The following is a 22,487-nucleotide window of genomic DNA, read 5'->3' as shown; positions in this document are numbered from 1 at the left end:
GTGATAGGTGAACATTACAGTCCATTTTTGAATGAACTGCTTCTTAAGAGGACTATATAGAGGCCTCTGTTTTACCCATTAATGCTAGAAGATAAATTACCCATTTTTTTCTCTTTTAGATATTTCTCAATAATAACTGAAAACTAGAGAATGAGCAGGACTTTCAAACCTGAAAAAATAAAAAGATACTAAATTTCATTTACTCCCAGAAAGTTAATGGGAGAGGGAGATTGCTTTTGATTTATTGAGTTATCTAATTTAATAAGAATATCTGTATGCTACTTATTCACTTCTCCACATATATTTTAACTGTCAACCTTTCAAGTTGAAAAATATATATTAAATGTGGTACCTTACAGTAGTGCAATTCATACAAGTCCATTAATCTTGAATCCTTTTACTAACTTTTATGAAGTGAAATTATTGCCTATATAATTATCCTAATTATACATAGTAATAATTATTTTTATATTACATTATTATATAACAATTAAAGCCAATAGTGGTTACATGTACAGATTTCCTATGAATCTGATCTCAGAAATGAACATTTTCAAGTTTTATTTTCTAAAATCTTATTTGTAGGTGTTTGAATATATTTAAGACCCTGCAAAGGCCATTAAGGACTCCTGTATTTTATTACTTCAGTTAAATTTAAATTATTCTGAGCAAAAAGAAAATCATTTTTTCAGGACTTTTATAAAAAGATAATGCTATATTCTTAAAATTGTATATTTATGTGCATGTGTATGTGTGAATATACACGTGAGTTCATGTTTGTGTGAGTGTTTGTATATATATGCCACCTGCATTTTTCAAAAGTACTACGTGCTTCCACAGACCATGACCATTATTCTCAAGGCCACTCCATATATTTTCTTAACCTTACAAACTCAGTTTCCTCTTCCTGGTTTCTGACTTCATAAATATCACTGGGTCAAATTTGCTTCAATTCAATAAACCTGTTCTTTCTGAACTGTCTGGTTACAGGCCGTAAGACAAGTTGTTTGCTCTGTCCCTGGAGTCCTGTTCCAAGAGTACATTCTTGAACTTTGATTTTAGGGATGTATTATTCCCCTGCATTTACTCACAAAGACTGCATTAAATCTCAATCCATAAATGACAGGTAAAAACAGCAACAATTATTAGTGACTTGAGGGCATTAGATTGTTGTAAGGAGTAAAGGGTGAAAAAAGATACTTCAGAAGGTGCTACTCCATTAACAGAGGAAAAATGCAATGTTTACTTAACACTCAATTATTCACTGGCAGGTAATTAATGGGAAATACTATTTTATTGTTTTTAGACACAGGCATATTTTCTTAGAGCTGAAAGGCATCTTAGAGCTCATCTATTCCAATCACCTCTTCATATAGCCAGGAAAATTTGACAACCCCATCTATTCTATTTATTTGTCTTTTACTAAGAACTAGAAAAGAAGATCTTTTCAATCAATACACATAATTATCCACACCAGAGATGGTGTGAGCCTGAAATTAAGCAAATGTAGCTAAAGCAAATCTTTTTAGACTAGTGCTTGGCATCATTTTGTTTTTCCTTAGCATGCAGTTGGAGAACAGAAAGGGTTGAATAGTGTGAATAGGTAAAAATATTGGACAGCATTTTAAACTTTTGAATGCCTTGTATTTTCGTTTGACTTTGTGAATAGAAATTTCCAAGATGTAGTTGGAGAAGATTCTTAGAGTTTACTAGATATTAAGGAGATACTATGAAAGGCCTTCCTACTAGAAACCAACTAGGTCTTGGATACACTAGGACAATTATGCTTTAATGCATTGGTGAAATCATAAGAGAGAAAGCAAAAATTTCTTAGAACGAATAAATACAAAGGCACGGGGAGCTGAAAGTAGAGTAAGTGCAAGACATAAGCAAATAGGAAAGTAAATGCTATCCTGGGGTAAATGCTAACACTAATTCTGGGATGAGGACACTATGCTCTAGGCCCATGCTTTTTTATGGCAATCCAATTTCATAAAATATAACAAAAACATACATTTTAAAAACATACTTTAAAAACTAAAAAATATATATATACTTCAAAATATCATGGTTTAAGAAGAAAATAATTTGGAGACAAAAAACTTAAAACCAAATGTAATTTAAATACTCTGCAAAATTTATAAAATGCAGCAAAAATGATCATCTGAAGGATATTTACAATCTTAAACTATTATATTAAAAATAATTGCTGATGAATAACAATCTAAGTATCAAATAAGAAATCAAGAAAAGAACAATGAACTTAAATATAGTATAGACCTAAAGCAATAGAAGACTAGAAATAAAAGTTATAAATGAAAAAACAAAAATGCAAAAGAGAGTATCTACAAAGAAGTGATTCTTTGAAGAGAACCCCGTAAAATTGATTAAAAAATGGAGATTATACATAAACAATATTAGGAAATGGGAAATATTTGTATAACAGTCCAAATTTAAATGCAACTAAGAAATTGTGAATATCTTAATGACAATATAAATTTGAAAATTGGAAAAATATAAAGACTGAAAAATCGTGTATTCTGTATTAAAGTATTTCAAAATCAGGACCAGATGTTTTTACTGGAAAATTCTACCAACTATTCAAGAAACACACCTTTTCAGTCCCTAACTCCCCTGAAGAAGAAGATGGAAACTTACTCTACCAGATATAAAATTCATCATAAAACTATGGTAATTAGGGCAGTATGGTACTAGTATAGTCATAGACAGATGAACATAAAGGAACAACTGTAAGCAGACACATGCATCTATGGAAATGATATAGGAGAAAGATGGTATCATAGATTGTGGGGAAAATGAGGAACTCTGTATTAAATGGCACTGTGACAGTGGGGAATCCAGGTAGAAGTATCAATGTAGAGCCTTACATCAAAAAATACAAGAAAACAAAATCCAAACAGATCTAATTAAATGTCACAGTCAAAACTTTACACTTTTAGACTACCTTTTTGGAGACTATATTTAGAAACTCAGAATCGAAAAGATTTTCTTAGGCGAGACATATACACACACACCCACATGCACATACAAATGCTAACTAAACAAGAATAAATCTTAAATACAATTTTATATTTGTTAAAATATATGCAGATGAAAAGATAAACCACAAACTGGAAGAATATGTAATCAACAGGAATACCAGAATGTCAAAACAACCACGGCAAATACAATAGCCTAATAGAAGAAATGGCAAAATTCACCAAAATGAGGAAGCTCAAAGGAGAGATTAGTTTTAAGAGGGAAATGACAAAAAAAAAAAAAAAAAGAAAAAAAAAGAAAAGAAAAAGAAAGAAAGAAAAAAGAAAAAAGAGGGAAATGAAGTTTTTTGGGTCTGTTGAATTTTAAAATGATGGCAGAAGTTGTCAATCTAACCAATAGCCTGCAAATTGGTATAGGGATAAGAAAGGTGTGGGAGGGAATATTTGCTTAGCCTGGCAATTGGGGCAGGTGGGGTGGAATGTTCAAGGGCTGAATAGATGTTCAGCCAGTCTACTTGTTTCAGCCTCATCCTGTATCCCGGCTCAGAACTCATTGTTGCTCCTGCCAACTCCTTCCTGCAACATGACTTGACTTGCTTCTTAGTGACCTTCCCTTACCTTCCCTCATCTCTTGTGGATAGTAAGAATTCAACTTTTTTTTATTATCTAAGGGACATCTTTCTTAATGTCTGTCTTTATCTCCCCCATTATCTTTGTCCTTGTAAGCTTGCAATATATTTTTTTTATCCTGTTGTTGATTTGGTGAAGGGTAAAGATAAATTCGTATGTCCAATAGGCCATGATTTACTTGAAATCCTCTACTTGGAAATTATTGCTAAATTATCACTCTCCACAATCAGCTGAAGTCTGTACGTTCTCTGTGTCTCAGTTGTGTTTTGTTATAGAAAATTATATTCTCTGGGTATGAATTTGGCTCTAACTCTTAACTGTGCAGGGGAGGATGAGCTGTTTCTTGTGCACAGCACAAAATATTTTAAGAATAAATAATATAAGTAAAATTCCAGGGTTATTTAGCACGTGTGAGTCATCGTGGCCCATTACACCTGGTAGAATAGTAGTGACACCCACAGTATGGATCCTGGACAAGAATGGCCTTGCCTAAGGGACATTATAGAGAATTTCTGATTTGGTTGGAACTTTGGACTGAGTGATCATTGGTATTTTCCTCTCAAGAGTCTAATTCCACTTTTCTCTTTGGTTTTTCCCTTACTTTGAGGGTTAGCAGCAGCAGCCTTTAGCCTGGGAAAAGCTTAAATCAAATGAAACTGATCACTGGTCTATTCTTCGTGGACCCCTCTTGGGGACTGCCATAGAATATCCTACTGAATTTGGCATTGTGGCCTGGATGCCCAACAGTTTGGTGATCTGATCTCAGTCTTGTCTTTAACATGCTAAATGTTATATTCTTAATCCCAGCTCACTGCTTTAGTTTCTTTATAGGGAAAAAGAAGGGGAGAGCATAGCCAAGAAGGTTTGGTCCAGCGATGAATGAATATGAAATCTTAGAGAGAAGGCTGGGCTCATAGTGAGAAAATAATGCTGGCATTAATCCACTTAGAATTGCACAGTGCTCCCACCCTCCCCACCTACAATGTGGATTGGTTTAACACCCTTTGTTGGTGTTATTTGGCCATTCCCTTCAAATGCTAATGACCAGCTAGTTTAACACCCTTTATTGGTGTTATTCGGACAGTCCCTTCAAATGTGAATGAATAGCTTGCTTTGTTTCCATAGACAGGGGAGCCAAATAACTACAGGGCCTAGAAGCAAATTATTTCTCTGGTATAGACCCACCCTGAATGATGAATTGGGCTTTATGGTGGCTGTTTCACTGAAGACTGATATTTCCCTACCCATCGCAAACCAGGCCAAAAAAGGAGCTAAACCATTTTCTCCTCATTATCACCTCATTAAGCTCCCCAAGCCAGTGCAGGGCTGGGGCAGAGGCCTGCTACAGGTAGCTTAATGAGTTTCTTATTTATAGGCCCTGTGCTGTTATGCAAAAGCTTGTTATTCCCAGGCTTGGAGTATGGCATTTTCTAAAGGGAGTTAAGAAATGTAATTATCAAGCATCTTAGTATGGGTGTCACACCACTTCTTGGCCACTTGATCAACAAGAAACAAATACATTTGCTAGATTTGTAGAATTTGATATTATGCTGTGATGTTTACCCCAATTTTCTCATTTTCTTCTTCTAACAACAGAACAGATGCTGCCCCAGATGTGGAAAATGCAGATGTTTGCCAGCTTCAGGATAACTCCAAATTCATAACTGTACATGGCATTCTGCAGATCTCTCAGTTTGATTTTTGAGGGAAAAAATCTCCCCTCCCCCAAAAATGGTAAGTATTTTTTTCTTGTTGTATATGTGACTTGGAGATCACATTTGAGACATGAAAAGCAGTCCCACTTTTAGCTCTCATATGAAGATATTAAAAATTGCTGATTTCATATGCAAATATACAAGACTATAATCAGTGTTCCATATTTTGGGTTTATAAAAATACTAAAATTTCAGGCAATGAACATTTATTAAGCACTGACTATGTATCTGTGTCTGGAATTGAGCAAGGTAGGACAAGACATAAAATGTTAAACATGTAAGTCACTGTCACAGATTTAAAGAACTTTATCATCTGAAGAAGTCCCAGCAGTCATAACTTAGGTGTATATAGAGATACATATGCTTATTCAAGTGTGTGCATATGATATGTATGTATGTACATATATTTCTCCACAAAGACAGTATATAGTGAAGGAAGTAGAGAATAATTTTAAAGCAAAAGTTGGTCAGTAGAGAGTAAGCCAAATAACAGGTGCCTCTGTTGTCACTAATATATAGTAACTTATGATATCAGAACAAAATCCACATAAAAGGGACCCAATTAAAAGGGGAAAGAATCTGGTTGTATTTAAGCAGTTAGTTTAGCAAACACTAATAGTTCAAATATTTGAATACCTATCCTGGGTGATATGGAGTATATAGAAATGAATATTATAAACCATCTCTTCATCATGTTTATGAATAAGTTGGGGTAGGGGAGATACATAAAGCCATATAATTGCTCATTAGACAAAGAAAAAGCTAAAGAAGTATTAGGAGGAATTCTTCCCATTTAAAAAATAAAAGAAAATGGAATGGATGAGTTAGAATTTGAGCTCATACCTAATAGGATGGGAAGGTTTCAAAAGATTGGTTGCTTCCATATTTTCATGTGGGACAGACTTAGGAGCAATAATTGGTTATCAGGAGCTTTAAAGATAGACCCCTTGTCTTCAAGTTATATTTTCCATACCTGTTCCCTGTTTTCACTTGAGTTTTATATTTTTGAGGTGGCTGACATAGACAAAGAAATGGTTAAATCTCATCCTACTCTGTGCTATTTCTGCACAAAAAGCTCACAAAGGTGTAAGGTAGGGGATGGCAGGTAACATTCAGAAAATAGGGATTAATTTATCCTGGTAAGAACTTGGGAGTATATGCATAACAACAGAAGATATAGATTAGAGAAAAAAAGTGTAGGTAAGGATAAGAGAAAAGGTAGAGCAATAAAGCCAGGTTAGGGGGACCTGGGTGGCTCAGTCAGTTAAGCATCTGCCTTCAGCTCAGGTAATGATCTCAGGGTCTTGGGATGGAGCTCTGCTTGGGGCTCCCTGCTCAGCAGGAAGTCTACTTGTCCCTTTTCCTCCATCCCTCCCCCCAGCTTGTGCGTATGCACTCACTCTCTCTCTCAAATAAATAAATAAAATCTTAAAAAAAACAAAATATTAAGCCAGGTTAGGATTTTCAGGCTTTGTTTTTGAGACAGTAAAGAGCATTTATTTTTCTTCTAATTTTTTCCCCCAAGCAATAGGAAGGAATGATAAGATGTTTTGGAGAGACTGGTAAAGGGAAAAACTAGAGTTTGAGAGATCATTTAGGAGCCTAGTCAACAGTCCAAGTTAAGGTGAAAAAAAAAAAAAGAATTTTCTGATAAAGCAGAAAGAAAATGAAATCAAGATAACCTTATGATAGAGTTGGAATACTAATTTAGCAATTGAGTTAGAACACTTTCATAGTGAAATGTTTGTATAATTGAAGATTAACTAAGATTTCAAGTGTGGATATTGTCAATGACAATATCATTAACAATATGTGAAAATCTACATAGGAGCTTTTGCTTTAGAATTTGGTAGTGGAATAGATGATAAAAACTTATTTTTAGGAGGCTAAGTTGGAAGTTCACACATATTTTGCAATAGTGTGTCCAGCAGGCAATGGCAAATTTGAAACTGTAGTTTGAAGGAATATTTTCATCTACCCTATAGCAGCAATTATAAAAGAGTATAGAAAGAAAATGGAGAATGGGAAGATCCATTATGTACATTGTATGAAAAGAAGAGAAATCTGAGGAAGAAAACAGGTTAGTTCAGTTTTACAGTAGTTTTATATAAGAGGAATATTTAAGAATAGTGTCAAATGGGCGCCTGGGTGGCTCAGTTGGTTAAGCGACTGCCTTTGGCTCAGGTCATGATCCTGGAGTCCCGGGATCGAGTCCCACATCGGGTTCCCTGCTCAGCAGGGAGTCTGCTTCTCCCTCTGACCCTTCTCCCTCTCATGCTCTCTGTCTCTCATTCTCTCTCTCACAAATAAATAAAAAATCTTAAAAAAAAAAAAAAATTAAAAAAAAAGAATAGTGTCAAATGTTCTAAAAAAATTCAATAATTGAGAAAAGGTCATTATATTTGGTGGCCAGAAGGTAAGAAATGAACAGTTGAATATTAATCTATAAGTTTTTAGCTTAATGGATGTATACAGAACATTTCATCCAAAAGCAATGGAATACAAATTCTTCTTAAGTGCACATGAAACATGCTCCAGGATAAATGATATGTTAGGTCACAAAACAAATCTAGGAAGATTAAAAACCTATCAGCATCTTTTCAACAACAGTGGTATGAAACTAGAAATCAATTACAAAAAGAAAACTAGATAATTCACAAATATGTAGAAATTAAACTGCTACCAAATAACCAATGAATGGGTCAAAGAAGAAATTAAAACAAATACTTTGAGACAAATAAAAATGGAAATACAACATACCAATACTTGTTTAAGATGCAGCAAAAGCAGTTCTGAGAGGAAAGTTCATAGTGATAAATGCCTACATGAAGAAACAAGAAAAATCTCAACCTAACTTTATACCTCAAGTAACTAGAAGAAGAGAAAAGCTCAAAATTAACATAAGGAATGAAATTGAGTTCAGAAATTATTTAAATGAAATGGGGACTATAAAGACAAAGGTGACAATTAAACTCATGAAAATAAAAAAAAGACTGAAATTAGAAATGAAAGAGGAGATGTTACACCTGAAACCATAAAAATACAAAGGATTATAACAGGTTACTATAAACACTTATACATCAACAAAATGGACAACCTAGAAATGGATAATTCCTAGAAGCATACATAACCTACTAAGACTAAACCCTGAAGAAAGATAAAATCAGAACAGACTGAACAGTGGAGAGACTGAACTGGTAACTAGAAACCTCCTAACATACAAAAGTCTATGACCAAATGGATTCACTCATAAATTCTACCAAACATTTAAAGAATAATTAATACCAATCCTTCTCAAACTCTTCCAAAAAACAAAGAAGGAAGGAACCCTTCCAAACTTATTTTAAAAGGCCAGCATGACCCTATATGAAAACCAGATAAAAACAAGCCCCCTCCCCCCCCAAAAAAGAAGAATAAGACAGGCCAATATCCCTGATAAACATAGATGCAAAAATCCTCAACAAAATATTAGCAAATCAAATTTAAAAATACACCATGATCAAGTGGATTTATTCCTGGCATGCAAGGATGGTTCAACATCCACAAATCAAGCAAGGTGATATGACACATTAACAAAATCAAGATAAAAATTATGATTAGGGAGGGTCCAAAATGACAGTGTAGAAGACCCTGAACTCACCTCCTCCACAAACCAAATCTATACCTATTTATGGAGCAATTCCTCCTGAAGAAGAACTGAGGACTTACTGAACAGCTCCTGTGTAACAAAAGACTGAGAGACCCCATAGAGAATAAGAGAGATGGAGACATGGTAACTAAGGGAACTCCTACCCCCAATGCTGCAAATTGCAGTGGGGAGGGACAATATGGAGATATTGTGAACAGATTATTCTTCCACAGGACATTAAAAAAAAAACAAAACACTATGGTTTAAAAGAGCAACTAAAGTATAGAGAAACCAGGTCCTAGAACCCTGCCAAACATTCCAAACAGCTGGAACTCTTTCTAGGTCAGAGGGTCTGGCAAATGCCATGGCTTACATTCCCCTTCACCATGATAATTCAGAGAGGAGCAGGGTCCAGGTGCCATAGCTGGTATCCTGCCTCAGTGAGACCTACCAGCAGACCCACCAAGGCAGCCTCAGGATGGTGAACACTTCTGGCAGTACTCACTCTAGCTCCAGCCATCTTGCCAAAATGACATGGGTGAAAAGCACCCTGGAACACTCCAGGCCTGGACCACTTTGGCTCCAGATGACTTGCCAGGGCATCCCTGGAGCAGAGTGCCCAGGGATCACCCATGTTTACCTTGGCTTTGGATGACTTGCCAGGGCACTTCTGTAGAGAGAGGCCTGGGAATACCCTGGCCAATGCCCACTTCAGCTTCAGCCATCCTGCCAAGGCAGCCCCTGCACAAGGTGCCCAGGGACCTCTCCACATGGCCCCCCCATGCTAGCTAGCCAAAGTTATCAGGCACACCCAGTCTACAAAGAGGATGACCATACACAAGACCATTTCTTCAAGTTTAGGAGAAGGACCTGTCCCACCTAATTTACAGAAAAAAATACAGAAAATCAAGTAAAATGAGGAGACAGAAATATGCTCCAAATGAAAGAATAAGACAACACCTCAGAATAAAAGAACTAAATCAAATGGAGGTAAGTAATTTACCTAATAAAGGGTTCAAAGTAATGGTCATAAAGATGCTCATTGGACTGAAGAGAAGAGTAGACAAACTCAGTGAGAACTTCAACAGAGAGATAGAAAATATTTAAAAAGTGTTGAACAATACAATAAAAAATGAAAAAAAAATATACGAGATGGAATCAGCAGATTAGAGGATGCAGAAAAATAAATCCATGATCTGGAAGACAGGGAAATGGAAAGCCCAAGCAGAACAGCAAAAAGAAAGAAAGAATTTAAAAAATGAGACTAGGTTAAGGGATCTTTTGCACAACATCAAGCAAACATTCATTCACATTATGGAGGTCCCAGAAGGGAGAGAGAAATGGGCAGAAAACTTGTATGAAGAAATAATAGCTGAAAACTTCCTTACCTGGGGAAAGAAACAGACATTCAGGTTCAGAAAGCACAGAGAGTTCCACACAAGATGAACTCAAAGAGGTCTGCCCCACAACACATAATAATTAAAATACTGAAGATTAAAGATAGAGAATTTTAAAAAGAAACAAAAAGAAGCAATTAATTATGTGCAAGAAAAACCTCAGAAGTCTATCAGTTGATTTTTTAGCATATAATTTTCAGGCCAGAAGAAAGTGACATGATATATGCAAAGTGCTGAAGGGAAAGGAAAAAAAAAAAAGCCCTACAACCAAGAATACCCAGTAAAATTATCATTCAGAATTGAAAGAGAAGTAAAGAGTTTCTCAGAGAAACAAAAATTAAAGGAGTTCCTCACTACTAAACTGACCTTACAATAAATGGTAAGTGGACTTCTTTAAATAGAAAAGGCAACAATTAGAAGAAAAATTATGGAATGAAAATATTTCATGAGTAAAAGCACACGTGGTAACAGTAGTAAAGCAATCACTTATAAAACTAATATGAAGGTTAAAACATAAAATAATTTTAATTATATGTAAAAAATTAGGGGACTCACAAAATAAAAAAGATGTAAAATATTACTACATATATATAAAATATGGAGGGGGGAATAAAAATGAAGATTTTTAGAATGTGTTTGAATTTAAGTGACCATCAACTTATAGACTGCTATATACTTAGGATGTTACATGTGAATTTCATGTTAACCACAAATCAAAAGCCTGTAATACACAAAAAAATAAAGCTAAGAGTAACACTAAAAATGTCATCAATACAAGATAACAAGAAAAGAAAGGAACAGAAAAGAACTATAAAAACAAGTGAAAAAGAACAAAATGACAATGAGCATGTAATTGTTGATAATGATTTTATTTTTATTTTGAGAGAGAGAGAGTGAGCAAGGAGGAGGGACAAAGGGAGAGGAAGGGAGAATTTTTAGCAGACTTCACGTCTAGCATGGAGTCTGACATGGGGCTTGATTTCACCACCCCAAGATCATGACCTGATCCAAAATCAAGACTCAGTTGCTTAACCAACTGAGCCATCCAGGTGCCCCTCAATAATTTTTTAAATGCAAATTGTCTAAATTCTCTGATTCAAAGACATAGGGCAACAGGATGGATAAGACCCATCTATATACTGCTCACAAGAGACTCTTCAAACTTAAAGACACATATATAGACTGAAAGTGAAGGGATGGAAAGATATTCCATGTAAATAGAAACAAGAAAAAAAAAGCTGGGGTAGCAATACTTATATCAGACAAAATAGAATTTAAAACAAAGAATGTAACAAGAGACAAAGAAGGGCATTTCACAGAGATAAAGGGATCAATCCAACAGGAGACTATAACAATTATAAATATCTATATATCCAACACTGGATTATCTAAATATATAAAGCAAAGATTAACAGACATAAAGGGAGAAATGGACAGTAATTTAGTAATAGTAGGGGTCTTTAACATCCTACCAACATCAATGGATAAATCGTCCAGGCAGAAAATCAACAACAAAAGAGTGTCTTTGAATGACACATCAGACCAGATGGATTTAATAGATACATACAAAGCAACCCATCCCAAAACAACAGAATGCACATTCTTTTTAAGTACACATTGAACATTCTTAAGGACAGATCACATGTTAGTCACAAAACAAGTCTCAATAAATTTAAGACTGAAATCCTGTTGGGGGAGGAGCAAGATGGTGGAGGAGTAGGAGACCTAAAGTTTGTCTGGTCCCAGGAATTCAGCTAGATAGGGATCAAACCATTCTGAACACCTTCAATAGGAGATCGAAGAAAAGAATAGCAGCAACTCTCTGAACAGAAAAGCAACCACTTTCTGGAAGGTCGGACGTGTGGAGAAGTGAATCCAAGGCAATATTCAGGAAGATAGACAGTGGGGGAGGGGGCCTCCATCAGCCGCTACTGGCAAGTGATAGAGCAGTGAAGCACAAAATTGAAACTTTTAGAAGTCTGCTCTGCTGAGGGACGACGCTCCAGTGGCTAAACGGGGGGTGGAACCCTCGTGGGACAGTGTGATCTCAGGACCCTCGGGGTCACGGAAAGACCGGGGGTTCCTGAGTGTGGCAGCGCTCCCAGGTATCGGAGCGGGGAAGATGGCTACAGAGATGGAGCCGAGGAGTGGGCTCTCAGCTCTGGGTTGCCATAAACCGTAATCCGCGGCAGAGTTGGGCCACTGCTCCTCCAGCAGGAACCCAACAAGCGGCAGATCAGGGGAGACTCCTCTTCCTCCCCTGGAAGGAGCAGCGTGGGAGCTCACTGCAGGAATCTGCTGGGTTTGGAGACTCCAAACGGGGTCGTGTGCCAGAGATAGAAATGCTTGGTCACAGGCCGGGTGAGCACGGAGTGCAGCCAGAGACCTGGGAGACAGGAGTGACTGACTGCTTTTCTCTGGGGGCGCACTGGGGAGCAGGGCCCCGAGTTCTCGGCTCCTCTGGGGCAGAGATTGGGAGGCCACCATTTTCACTCTCGTCCTCCAAAGCTGTATGGAAAGCTTGCAGGGAACAAAAGCTCCCAAGAGCAAACCTGAGCAGATTACTTAGCCTGGCCCCGGCAAGGGCGGTGCAATTCTGCCTCCGGCAAAGACATTTGAGAACCACTCCAACAGGCCTCTCCCCCAGAAGATCAGCGAGAACAGCCAGCCAAGACCAAGTTTACTGATGGATCAATGAGAAGGACAGAATGCCAACACTTGGGGAATATAGCACATAGAATTCATGGCTTTTTTCCCCATGATTCTTTAGTCTTCCAAGTTAATTTTTTTAGTTTTCTTTTCCTATTTTTTTGGAATTTCTCTTTTTCCCTTTTTCAACCAACATCTTATCAATTCCTTTTTTAAAAATCTTTTTTACTTTTCATTTTTAGAGTCATATTTTATCCCTTCATTATAGTTAACCTTATTTCTGGTATATATATAAGTTGTTCTCTCCTTAAAATTTTGGGATACAGTTTCTTCTAACAGACCAAATATCCCTAAATCTCTAGTGTATGGGTTTGTTCTAGTCTCCTGCCTGATCACATTCTCTCTCTCTCTTTTTTTTAATTTCTCTTCTTTTTTCAACCACCTTCTTATCAATTCCTTTTATAAAATCTTTTATAATTTTCATATTTACAGTCATATTCCATCCCTTCATCATATTTACCCTTATTTTTGTACATATAAGTTTTTCTTTCTTTAAAATTTTGGGAGGCAGTTTCTTCTAACAGACCAAAATACACCCAGAATCTAGTCTGTGGCGCTGATCTAGTCACCAGCCTGATCATATTTGATCATATTCCTCTTTTTTGTTCTTTTTTCTTTTTCTTTTTTCTTTCTTTCCCTTTCTTTTCCCCTTGGTTTCGGGTCTCTTCTGATTTGTTTAGCGTATGTTTTTCTGGGATTGTTATCCTGTTAGCATTTTGTTCTCTCATTCATCTATTCTCCTCTGGACAAAATGACAAGACGGAGAAACTCACCTCAAAAAAAACAAGAGGCAGTAATGACTGCCACGGACCTAATCAATACGGACATTAGTAAGATGTTGGAACTAGAGTTCAGAATGACGATTATAAAGATATTAGCTGGGCTTGAAAAAAGCATGGAAGATACTAGAGAAACCCTTTCTGGAGAAATAGAAGAACTAAAATCTAACCAAAAAAGGCTATTAATGAGGTGCAGTCAAAAGTGGAGGCTCTAGGGCGCCTGGGTGGCTCAGTCGGTTAAGCGACTGCCTTTGGCTCAGGTCATGATCCTGGAGTCCCGGGATCGAGTCCCGCATCGGGCTCCCTGCTCAGCGGGGAGTCTGCTTCTCCCTCTGACCCTCCTCCCTCTCGTGCTCTCTGTCTCTCATTCTCTCTCGCAAATAAATAAATAAAATCTTTAAAAAAAAAAAAAAAAGTGGAGGCTCTAACTGCTAGGATAAATGAGGCAGAAGAAAGAATCAATGATCTAGAAGACCAAATGATGGAGAATAAAGAAGCTGAGAAAGAGATATAAACAACTACTGGATCACAAGGGCAGAATTCAAGAGATAAGTGATACCATAAGATGAAACAATATTAGAATAATTGGGATCCGAGAAGAAGAAGAAGAGAGAGAGGGGCAGAAGATATACTGGAGCAAATTATAGTAGAGGACTTCCCTAATTTGGGGAAGGAAACAGGCATCAAAATCCAGGAGGCACAGAAAACCCCCCTCAAAATCAATAAAAATAGGTCAACACCCCAACATCTAATAGTAAAACTTATGAGTCTCAGAGACAAAGAGAAAATCCTGAAAGCAGCTCAAGACAAGAGGTCTGTAACCTACAATGGTAGAAACATTAGACTGGCAACAGACCTATCCAAAGAGACCTGGCAGGCCAGAAAGGACTGGCATGATATATTCAGAGCACTAAACGAGAAAAATATGCAGCGAAGAATACTATATCCCGCTAGGCTGTCACTGAGAATAGAAGGAGAGAGAAAAAGCTTCCAGGACAAACAAAAGCTAAAAGAATTTGCAAACACCAATCCAGACCTACAAGAAATATTGAAAGGGGTCCTCTAAGCAAAGAGAAAGCCTAAAAGTAACATAGACCAGAAAGGAACAGAGACAATATACAGTAACAGTCACCTTATAGGCAATACAATGGCACCAAATTCATATCTTTCAATAGTTACCCTGAATGTAAATGGGCTAAATGCCCCAATCAAAAGACACAGGGTATCAGATTGGATAAAAAAACAAGACCCATCGATATGCTGTCTGCAAGAGACTCATTTTAGACCCAAAGACACCTCCAGATTGAAAGTCAGGGGGTGGAAAACCATTTACCATGCTAATGCACATCAAAAGAGAGCTGGGGTGGCAATCCTTATAGCAGACAAATTAGATTTTAAACCAAAGACTGTAATAAGAGGTGAGGAAGGACACTATATCATACTTAAAGGGTCTATCCAACAAGAAGATCTAACAATTGTAAATATCTATGCCCCTAACATGGGAGCAGCCAATTATATAAGCCAATTAATAACAAAATCAAAGAAACACATTGACAACAATACAATAGTAGCAGGGGACTTTTTTTTTTTTTTTTTAAGATTTTATTTATTTATTCATGAGAGACAGAGAGAGAGAGAGAGACAGAGGCAGAGGGAGAAGCAGGCTCCCTGCGGAGCAGGGAGCCCGATGCGGGACTCGATCCCAGGACCCTGGGATCACGACCTGAGCTGAAGGCAGATGCTTAACCGACTGAGCCACCCAGGCGTCCCAGTAGCAGGGGACTTTAACACCCCCCTCACTGAAATGGACAGATCATCTAAGCAAAAGGTCAACAAGGAAATAAAGGCATTAAATGACACACTGGACCAAATGGACTTCACAGATATATTCAGAACATTCCATCCCAAAGCAACAGAATACACATTCTTCTCTAGTGCCCATGGAACATTCTCCAGAATAAATCACATCCTAGGTCACAAATCAGGTCTCAACCAGTACCAAAAGATTGGGATCATTCCCTGCATATTTTCAGACCACAGTGCTTTGAAACTAGAACTCAATCACAAGAGGAAAGTCGGAAAGAACTCAAATACATGGAGACTAAAGAGCATCCTACTAGAGAATGAATGGGTCAACCAGGAAATTAAAGAAGAATTAAAAAAATTCATGGAAACAAATGAAAATTAAAACACAACTGTTCAAAATCTTTGGGATGCAGCAAAGGCGGTGTTAAGAGGAAAGTATATAGCAATACAAGCCTTTCTCAAGAAACAAGAAAGGTCTCAAATACACAACCTAACCCTACACCTAAAGGAGCTGGAGAAAGAACAGCAAATAAAGTCTAAATCCAGCAGGAGAAGAGAAATAATAAAGGTCAGAGCAGAAATCAATGAACTAGAAACCAAAGAACAGTAGAACAAAGAACAAAGAAACCAGGAGCTGGTTCTTTGAAAGAATTAATAACATTGATAAATCCCTAGCCTGACTTATCAAAAAGAAAAGAGAAATGACCCAAATAAATAAAACTGTGAATGAAAGAGGAAAGATCACAACCAACACCAAAGAAATACAAACAGTTATAAGACCATATTATGAGCAAATATATGCCAGCAAATTAGATAATCTGGAAGAAATGGATGCATTCCTAGAGATGTATAAACTACCAAAACTGAACCAGGAAGAGACAGAAAACCTGAACAGACACATAACCACTAAGGAAATTGAAGCAGTAATAAAAATCTCCCAACAAACAAGAGCCCAGGGCCAGATGGCTTCCCAGGGGAATTCTACCAAATATTTAAAGAAGAATTAATACCTATTCTTCTGAAACTGTTCCAAAAAATAGAAATGGAAGGAAAACTTCCAAACTCGTTTTATGAGGCCAGCATTACCTTGATCACAAAACCAGACAAAGACCCCATCAAAAAGGAGAATTACAGACCAATATCCCTGATGAACATGGATGCAAAAATTCTCACCAAAATACTAGCCAATAGGATCCAACAGTACATTAAAAGGATTATTCACCACGACCAAGTGGGATTTATTCCTGGACTGCAAGGTTGGTTCAACATCCACAAGTCAAACAATGTGATACAATACATTAATAAAAGGAAGAACAAGAACCATATGATCCTCTCAATAGACACAGAAAAGGCATTTGACAAAGGACAGCAGCCTTTCTTGATTAAAACTCTTCAGAGTGTAGGGGTAGAGGGTACATACCTCAATATCATAAAAGCCATCTATGAAAAACCCACAGTGAATATCATTCTCAATGGGGAAAAACTGAGAGCTTTTCCCCTAAGGTCAGGAACATGGCAGGGATGTCCACTATCACCATTGCTATTCAACATAGTACTAGAAGTCCTAGCCTCAGCAATCAGACAACAAAAAGAAATAAAAGGCATCCAAATTGGCAAAGAAGAAGTCAAACTCTCACTCTTTGCAGATGATATGATACTTTATGTGGAAAACCCGAAAGACTCCACCCCAAAACTGCTAGAACTCATACAGGAATTCAGTAAAGTGGCAAGATATAAAATCAATGCACAGAAATCAGTTGCATTTCTATATACCAATAACAAGACAGAAGAAAGAGAAACTAAGGAGTCAATCCCATTTACAATTACACCCAAAACCATAAGATACCTAGGAATAAATCTAACCAAAGAGGCAAAGAATCTGTACTCAGAAAACTAGAAAATACTCATGAAAGAAATTGAGGAAGACACAAAGAAATGGAAAAACGTTCCATGCTCATGGATTGGAAGAACAAATATTGTGAAGATGTCAATGCTACCTAGAGCAATCTACACATTTAATGCAATCCCTATCAAAATACCATCCACTTTTTTCAAAGAAATGGAACAAATAATCCTAAAATTTGTATGGAACCAGAAAAGACCCTGAATAGCCAGAGGAATGTTGAAAAAGAAAAGAAAAGTTGGTGGCATCACAATTCCAGACTTCAAGCTCTATTACAAAGCTGTCATCATCAAGACAGTATGGTACTGGCACAAAAACAGACACATAGATCAATGGAAGAGAATAGAAAGCCCAGAAATAGACCCTCAACTCTATGGTCAACTAATCTTTGACAAAGCAGGAAAGAATGTCCAATGGAAAAAAGACAGTCTCTTCAACAAATGGTGTTGGGAGAATTGGACAGCCACATGCAGAAGAATGAAACTGGACCATTTCCTTACACCACACACAAAAAGAGACTCAAAATGTTTGAAAGACCTCAATGTGAGACAGGAATCCATCAAAATCCTAGAGGAGAACACAGGCAGCAACCTCTTCGACGTCAGCTGCAGCAACTTCTTCCTAGAAACATCGCCAAAGGCAAGGGAAGCAAGGGCAAAAATGAACTATTGGGACTTCATCAAGATAAAAAGCTTCTGCACAGCAAAGGAAACAGTCAACAAAATCAAAAGACAACCAACAGAATGGGAGAAGGTATTTGCAAATGACATATCAGATAAAGGGCTAGTATCCAAAATCTATAAAGAACTGATCAAACTCAACACCCAAAGAACAAATAATCCAATCAAGAAATGGGTAGAAGACATGAACAGACATTTTTCCAAAGAAGACTTCCAAATGGCCAACAGACACAATGAAAAAGTGCTCAACATCACGTGGCATCAGGGAAATCCAAATCAAAACCTCAATGAGAGGGGCGCCTGGGTGGCTCAGTCATTAAGCATCTGCCTTCGGCTCAGGTCATAATCCCAGGGTCCTGGGATCAAGCCCCGCATCACGCTCCCTGCTTGTGTTCCTGCTCTATCTCTCTCTGTCAAATAAATAAATAAAATCTTAAAAACAAAATAAAACAAAACAAAATCCCAATGAGATACCAGCTCACACCAGTCAGAATGGCTAAAATTAACAAGTCAGGAAACGACAGATGTTGGTGAGGATGTGGAGAAAGGGGAACTCTCCTACACTGTTGGTGGGAATGCAAGTTGGTGTAGCCACTCTGGAAAACAGTATGGAGGTTCCTCAAAAATTTGAAAATAGAGATTCCCTACGACCCAGCAATTACACTACTGGGTATTTACCCCAAAGATACAAATGTAGTGATCCGAAGGGGTACATGCACTCCAATGTTTATAGCAGCAATGTCCACAATAGCCAAACTATGGAAAGAGCCAAGATGTCCATCAACAGATGAATGGATAAAGAAGGTGTGGTGTATATATATACAATGGAATATTATGCAGCCATCACAAAAATGAAATCTTGCCATTTGCAACGACGTGGATGGAACTAGTGGGTATTATGCTAAGCGAAATAAGTCAATCAGAGGAAGACAAGTATCATATGATCTCACTGATATGAGGAATTTGAGAAACAAGACAAAGGATTATAGGGGAAGGGAGGAAAAAAACAAGATGAAAACAGAGAGGGAGACAAACCATAAGAGACTCTTAATCTCAGGAAACAAACTGAGGGTTGCTGGAGTGGTGGGGGGTGAGAGGAATAGGGTGGCTGGGTGATGGACATTGGGGAGGGAATGTGTTATGGTGAGTGCTGTGAATTATGTAAGACTGATGAATCACAGACCTCTGAAACAAATATTATATGTTAAAAAAAAAAAAAGAAGATAGTAGGAAGGGAAAAATGAAGGGGGGGGAATCAGAAGGGGAGACGAACCATGAGAGACTGTGGACTCTGAGAAACAAACTGAGGGTTTTAGAGGGGAGGGGAATGGGGGAATGGGTTAGCCCAGTGATGGGTATTAAGGAGGGCACGTATTAAATGGAGCACTGGGTGTTATACACAAACAATGAATCATGGAACACTACATCAAAAACTAATGATGTAATGTATGGTGACTAACATAGCATAATAAAATAAAATTAAAAAAAAAAAAAGACTGAAATCCTGTTAAACATCTTTTCCAGCCAAAACCATATGAAACTAGAAATGAATTATCAAAAAACAAAACAAAACAAAACAAAACACACACACACAAAACTAAAACTGGAAAATACACAAACACATGGAGGCTAAACAACATGCTACCAAATAACCAATGGGTCAACAACGAAATCAAAGAGGAAATTAAAAAAACAAAACAAAACATGAATACAAGTTAAAATGAAAATAAATAGTCCAAAAATCTCTGTGACACAGCAAAAGCAATTCTGAGAAATTTATGGTGATATAGTCCTACCTCAAGAAAAAAGAAAAATCTCAAAAAATATAACCTTATACCTAAAGGAATTTGAAAAAGAAGAACAAAGAAAGCCCAAAGTTAGTAGAAGAAAGAAAATAATAATGATCGTAGTGGAAATAAATGAAATGGAGACTGAAGAAACAATAGAAAAAAAAATCAAACCCAGAGTTGGTACTTTGAAAAGATAAACAAAATTGGTAAACCTTTAGCCAGATTCAGCAAGAAAAAAGAGAGAACCCAAATAAATCAATCACAAATGAAAGAGGAAAAATAACAACCAACACCACAGAAATACAAAAGATTATAATAGAATATTATGAAAAATTATGTACCATCAAATTGGTCAAACTACAAGAAAATGAATAAATTCCTAGAAACATATAATCTTCCAAAACTGAATCAGGAAAAAAAACTCAGAAAATCCAAACAGACCAATTATTACTAATGACATAGAATCAGAAATTTAAAAACTTCCAACAAAACTCTAAGATTAGATGAATTTACAGGTATATTCTATCAAACATTTAAAGAAGAGTTAATGCTTCTTCTCAATTATTTAAAAAAAAAAAAAAAAAGGAAGAGAAAGGAAAGCTTCCACAAACATTCTATGAGACCAGCATTACTTTGATACTAAAACCAGAGGGAGACACCATGAAAAAGAAAACTAATAGACCAATATCCCTGATAAACATAAATACAAAAATCCTCAACAAAGTATTAGCAAACCACATTCAATGATACACTAAAAGGATCATTCATCAGTATCAAATGGGATTTGTTCCAGGGATGCAAGGATGGTTCAATGTTTGCAAATCAATCAATTCAATGTGCCACATTAACAAAATAAAAGTCGTATCAATAGATGCAGAAGGAGCATTTGACAAAATTCAGTATGCATTCATGATAAAAACAAAGCAGTCTAGAGAGAACATATCTCAATGTAATAAAAGCCATATATGATAAAACCACAGCTAACATCATATTCAATATTAAAAAAGTTTTTTTTGCTAAGTTCAGGAACAAGACAAGGATATCCACCCACCACTTTTACTCAACATAGCACTGGAAGTCCTAGCCGTAGCAAGCAGACAAAAAATAAAAGGCATCTAAATTGGTAAGAAGTGAAAATGTCATTATTTGCAATTGACATACTATACATAGAAAACCCTAGCGACTCCACCAAAATATTAGAATGAATTTAGTCAATGTGCAGAATACAAGTTAATATTCAAATATCTGTTATATTTGTATACACTAATAAAAAAGTAGCAGAAATAGAAATTAATAATTTCATTTACAGTTAAACCAAACATAATACAATACCTAGAAATAAACTTAACAAAGGAGGTGAAAGACTTGCACTCTGAAAACTATGAAACATTGATGAAAGAAATCAAAGATGACACAAAAGGTAAGATATTTCATGCTCATGGATTGGAAGAATATTGTTAAAATGTTCATACTACCCAAAGCAATCTAGAAATTCAATGCAATTTCTATGAAAATACCAACAATATTTTTCACAGAACTAGAACAAATAATCCTAAAATGTGTATGGAACCACAAAAAACCTTAAATAGCCAAAGCTATCTTGAGAAAGAAGACCTAAACCTGGAGGTATCACAGTTCCACATTTCAAGATATTCTACAAAGCTATTGTAATTAAAATAGTATGGTACTGGCACAAAAATAGATGTATCAATGGAACAGAATAGAGAGGCTAGAAATAAACCCATGCTTATATGGTCAATAATATATAAGAATAAAAGAATATAGAATGGGGAAAAGACAGTCTTATTTGTTTTTTTAATAAATAATATTGGACTGCAACATGCAAAACAAAGATACTGGACCACTTTCTTACACTCTACACAAAAGTAAACTCAAAGTGGATTAAAGTCCTAAATGTAAGGACTGAAACCATAAACGCACTAGAAGGAAAACATAGGTATTAATCTCTCTGACAGCAGCTGGAACAACATTTTTCTAGGTGTGTCTCCTCAGGCAAAGGAATCCAAAGCAAAAATAAACTATTGGAACTATACCTAAATAAAAAATTTTTGCACAGCAAAGGTATCTGTCCACAAAATGAAAAGGCAGCCTGCTTAATGGGAGAAGATACTTTGAAATGATATATCTGACAAGGGGGTAATATCCAAAATATATAAAAGAACTTACAAAACTCAGTATCAAAAAATAAACTAATTAAAAATTAGGCAGAGGAACTGACTAGACATTTTTCCAAATAAGACATACAGATGGCAACAAACACATGAAAAGTTGCTTAACATCACTAAGCATCAGGAAATGCAAATTAAAATGACAATGAGATATCACCTTACCCCTGTCCGAATAGCTAGTATCAAAAAAATAAGAAATAACAAGTGTTGGCCAGGATATGGAAATAAAGGAATCCCATGCTCTGTTAATAATGAAAATTGG

At 36.5% G+C, this 22,487-nt stretch overlaps 1 protein-coding gene across 2 annotated transcripts in view; it reads left to right on the top strand.

Moving 5' to 3' along the window:
- The window catches only part of LOC144378832 (uncharacterized), a 542,559-nt gene that overhangs the window by 510,898 nt on the left and 9,174 nt on the right, over nt 1-22,487 (top strand). For both annotated transcript variants that reach the window (XR_013440596.1, XR_013440597.1), the window contains one exon: nt 5,226-5,363. The gene's annotated coding sequence lies outside the window, so the exon portion shown is untranslated. The remainder of the gene's footprint in view (nt 1-5,225; nt 5,364-22,487) is intronic.

Source organism: Halichoerus grypus, chromosome 8, assembly GCF_964656455.1.
Source record: "Halichoerus grypus chromosome 8, mHalGry1.hap1.1, whole genome shotgun sequence".
Lineage (NCBI taxonomy): Eukaryota > Metazoa > Chordata > Mammalia > Carnivora > Phocidae > Halichoerus > Halichoerus grypus.
Note: the sequence above shows the minus strand (reverse complement) of the source record. Positions and strands in the feature narration are given on the sequence as shown.